This window comes from Limulus polyphemus, unplaced genomic scaffold (genome assembly GCF_000517525.1).
Source record: "Limulus polyphemus unplaced genomic scaffold, Limulus_polyphemus-2.1.2 Scaffold418, whole genome shotgun sequence".
Lineage (NCBI taxonomy): Eukaryota > Metazoa > Arthropoda > Merostomata > Xiphosura > Limulidae > Limulus > Limulus polyphemus.
Genome location: NW_013666028.1, coordinates 202,638 through 207,666, shown reverse-complemented (window position 1 = coordinate 207,666; position 5,029 = coordinate 202,638). Strand labels below are relative to the sequence as shown.

The window sequence follows — 5,029 nt, the reverse complement described above, 5'->3', positions numbered from 1 at the left end:
TAGCTGCCTTCCCTCTAATCTTACACTGCTAATTTAGGGACGGCTAGCGCAGATAGCCCTCGTGTGGTATTGCGCGAAATCCGTAACAAACAAGCTTGTTCAAACTTGTAATTGAAACGAGTTTCTCCTCTTGACTTACATACAGACATGTTGTATTAGAATAACCTTACCAGGTATGTTCGCTGCTACTAAAAAACAAACATACTTTACATATTTTCAGTCCGAAAATGTATTGTACTGTCTATTCATTTAGTTCTCTATATTTTATAGTCATCTGCTCGTTCCACTTACTGCTATATTACAGACCTGATTACAGCCAACTCACTAATCTCGTGTAATACCATGAATAAGGAAAGCAATAAGTTTTGTTTTTACTTTCATGTCTCTATTGACTGTAGTTTTGGCTCTTTATGTTTGATTCTTTTTGCATTTTATCTATAGCAGTAAGCCCGCCGAAGAAAACCTTCATCACAATAAGATATCTAATATTTCAAACAGGCTTGAATGAACGAGCTAATTCTCGAGTCAACCATGATTCCTAGTGTGGTAATTAGATGGATGTAGAAGGACGTAAACCAGAAAAGTTATTTCAAACTATGGTACTGAAAAGATAAACTGGTAGATTAGTCGTCTGAGCCAAGGAAGCTAATTACTGACTTTACTATCTATCTATTCCTCCCACCGTTTGTCTAGCAGTCTGTGGGAACTAGAGAGAGAAAATTCCATTATAATCCCCGTGTTAAAAACAAGCTTTCTGCGTGTTTTGCAATAGCTAAACGTAAGTAATTTGTTGTTGTTTTTTGCACACATCACGCTTGATTTCTATTTACACATTACCCATACTGTGTTATATAGTTACATAGAAATATAAATTATTTTAAACTCTGACGTTTTTATTATTTAAAAAGAACGTTGATAATCTTACATGTTAACTAATGTAGTGCTGTTGGTCGACTACAAAGATAAACGAACGGAACTGAACGTTCGTTTACCTTAGGTAATCTCGGGTAAGGCAAACAGTAAAACACAAGTTATAAACTTTGCTAAAGTTATAATGTTTAAACAGGAAATAACCAATGTTTTAAGAAGAAAACACAGATATTGACATTTAGAGCAGCTCCTAAAGACAAAAAGCAAATTAACTAAGTTTCATGAAATAAAACATCTCATGAGTTGTGATAAAATAATTTATAAACAATAATCCGTTCGGTATAGCCTAACTAACCGGCTATAAGTTCACTGGGAACTTGGGCGCCTGCAGAAAGGGGCAAGAAAGGGCATTTGCCCCCTTACATTTCACACAAAATTGCACGTATTATATAAACTTAACATCGCATTTGTGTTTGTGTTTATACATTTTGCGCATAACACATATTATTTTAGTCAGTTGACTTGCAGTAAAAAAGCTGATACCCTACATACATGTTTTGCCCCCCCCCTCCCGAAAATATTTCTGTGGGCGCCCATGATTGAGAACTGCTTCGTTAACTTTGGTTTGGGATACTGCAAAGAACCGAAATATTCATGTTTCACGAACTGTTTCGAAATACTGGACATCTTTGTATTAACCTGTTTTGTAATTACTAACCTCTCTTCTATATATTTGTCACTTAAGTTCGTTAATTGAAACTGGTTAAAAAGTTCTTCTTATATTATTTATATTTTAATTTATTTGGCATTTTAGTTAATTAAAATTGTATTTATAACGAGCATATTTTTAAAAAGTTGGCATAGATGAATGTAGATTTTGGCGTAAGTTAAATAATTAAAGCTGGTCGAGCCTCAAAAGATGTTTCTGAGATTATTGCCGAAAACTCGACTATAGCAAAAGTTCCTAATGGTTAAACAGAATACGTTTTTATTCCCTTCATAATTTATGCTGTACACGATGTTATGGCGAGTATTCATCTTAAGTTAAACTCCTCTCTCTCTAATGATTATTAATGTCCACTGTAGTATTTAATTTACACTAAACTTAATACATCTGGTTAATTGGCATACTAATTAATTTATATGAATTTCTGGAGTATTTTACATTGAATGACTATGTAAATTCACAATGAAGTTAGCGATATTTCTACTATTTAATGTAACATGTTTGTTTGATTTTGAATTTCGCGCAAAGCTACACGAGGGCTATCTGCGTTAGCCGTTCCTAAATCAGCAGTGTAAGACTAGAGGGAAGGCAGCTAGTCATTACCACCCACCGCCAACTCTTGGGCTACTCTTTTACCAACGAATAGTGGGATTGACCGTCACATTATAACGCCCCCATGGCTGAAAGGGCGAGCATGTTTGGTGGGACGGGGATTCGAAACCGCGACCCTCAGATTGCGAGTCGAGCGCATTTAATGTAACAACACAAATCTAAACTTTATACAATCCTGCCAAACTGCGTATGATTTCCTAGTAATTAACAGTTTGGTAAGATCCCATAATTCCTTGCATACCACTGATATAATAATATACTATTGTTATTACTATATATAGTACACATGATGATAAAAAATAAATTCTCATACAAGTATTGTTATATAACGATATACATACTGGTATGAATAGTTGTCACGCAAAGATTGGTGATATAATTATATATATACACCTATGTACACGATGAAGGTATCCTTCATATAACTACCTATGATATACATACTTTGATATATCTATATTCAATAACTTAAAATAATATGATTTGGAAACACAGGTGTCTGTCAGTCGGGTTACACTTAGCTCAACTAATTTTTTCTCACGGTCAGCTCTATGTAGTTTTATCCAGGGTATGGTGATTATCGGTTATGTCACTGAAGGTGCAAATATTGCTAGGAAAGTTTCTACAAAGCTCTTTCAATATGAATTCGACAGTCCTTACTTTCAGACCCTGGCTCGAAATACCACAACTCTATTTTAAAATAGCTATATAAGAAACAAACACACCGTTCATTTAACTATTTACCATACATGTATTATTGATATAGTTACATGTAATACGCATGCTATTCACTGTACTGTACATTATTGATATAAACATAGGCAGAACATATACTGTTGTTATAGAACTGAATCTTGTGCACATGTCCACACATATGGCAAATATACTAAATGCACTTCCGCGGGGTCCCCGAAAGTGTCCTGTTTCAAGAGTAAATGAAACCAAAATTAAGAGTAACAAATATTTCTATTTCTTGCTTTTAAAGTTCATATGTCATGCTGTGTTGTAGCCTACAGAGTGCATAATTCTTCTCGTGATTCATGGCATATACACGTTTTACTGATGTCACGACAATACAAATTGCAACGTTAAGCGTCTCTAATGTGACGTCATTTTAGTGTCTACTGACTGACTGACTGACAGACAACATACTACTGTAGAGTGGTGCGAGTGGTTAAAACAGATGACCTCTCCAGGCGGCCTTCGACCTAATTTCGGGGAAATAATCCACAGGATTCTATGTATGGTATACACAACGATAATTTAACAATGAACCGTTGATAAATTGCCAAGGTAATTACTGTGCTTTCTGTACATACAAATAAATACGATTTATATCTTCTTACAGTGCACGATATATTATTGAAATAACTAGTTACACTTGTTTATCAATATAAGTAGATGAGGAAGGTGTACAGTTCACATACCAAAAGGATATTTTTACAACTGTGTGGTCTGCACACCTGCTTTTAGCTTTTACTCTAACATTTTTAATTAGAATGTAAATATCACGAGAGACGGTCATGGTGGTAAAAAAATTAACATAAATCAAAGTCGAGGATTGTCTATAATACCCCAGTAAAAAAAAAGAGGAGGGAATCCTCAATAGCCGCGGCACCTGATATTATTTTGGGTGAGATTAAAGTAAATTAATCTATGAGACCTTTGTTTCCCATTTTATTAGTTATATTTTTGTGCGCCAGCAATACCAAGAGTGGGGCGTGACATAAACCCGATAAAGCCTACCCTCAAATTGAAAATAAATGGGGCAGGATTCGAATAAATTAATCTATGAGATCTTGGGTGTGGACAAATTCATCAACGGAAAGGGTTTGACCTCCTGGGTTTGAAACTGTAATTAGATCTCAAATCGATCAAGAGATGACGGAGCTATGAGCTAAAAGTTTGTACTTGAAAAAACGAACAAAAAAAAACAACTCAGAGCCGTCCTAAGAACCGCTCATTCGCGGCTAAAAATGCCGTAAAATGTATCAATTACTGGTAGTTCGTATACTTAGTGTAAACAACCTTCTTTAATGTGAACAACGCATATTTAGCGTGACAGTTTCAATTTCAAAGTGCTGGCCTTTAAAAAAATGATACACTGCCTGTATACTACCTTCCTCAAATAACCACGTGACGAAACCCATCAGGTACAATGTGCTCATGTTGAACCATGGCTTCTTCGTTTCTTTGGATTTAATGTTTGTTTAGCGTGGCTATGATTGGTGCTCCACGACTACCAATACATATTTTGCTGAGCGTTGTGCTGATAGTGTATAATTTCAACAAGATATATCATGAGCCACGATAGTGGTTCATAATAGGGATCACAAAGAATTGCACAAAATCCTAATAATAGAACGTTCGGGAAAAAAAGCACCTTAAACAGTAAATATTCAGTTCAAACAACACTTTAAAACCTTTACTATTCACTGCTAAGGCTGTACACATATAAAAACGCACAAAAAAGAACACACGTTAGACTTGCAATGAAAAAAAATCCGCTCAAAATGGCTCGTTTATAATTCTTCTTCTTATTATTATTATTGTTCTCAGACGAATCAAGATTCGCTCAATTTTCGGACAGTGGAAGGATATGGGTCTGGAGAATGCCTCACCAAGAGTTTTGGCTCAACAGATTGCAGCCAACTGTGAAGCATGGTGGTTTCAGCGTGATGGTTTGGGGAGCTGTTTGTGTTGGTGGGAGATCGAGCTTAGTGGAGTGCGTTGGCAAAATAAATTTAGCGAAATACGTCGAAATATTGGAGGAAGGGCTCTTGCCGCTTTATTCCTCGGGTTTCGTGGACAAGAAGATGG

General features: G+C 35.6%; 1 protein-coding gene and 1 long non-coding RNA gene across 7 annotated transcripts in view; one reads left to right on the top strand and one right to left on the bottom strand.

Moving 5' to 3' along the window:
• The window catches only part of LOC106458124 (multiple PDZ domain protein-like), a 198,914-nt gene that overhangs the window by 86,043 nt on the left and 107,842 nt on the right, over nt 1–5,029 (bottom strand). The window lies entirely within an intron of this gene.
• The window catches only part of LOC111085478, a 29,839-nt gene continuing 25,258 nt past the window's right edge, over nt 449–5,029 (top strand). The window contains exon 1 of the long non-coding RNA XR_002610313.1: nt 449–778. This is a non-coding gene — a long non-coding RNA (uncharacterized LOC111085478). The remainder of the gene's footprint in view (nt 779–5,029) is intronic.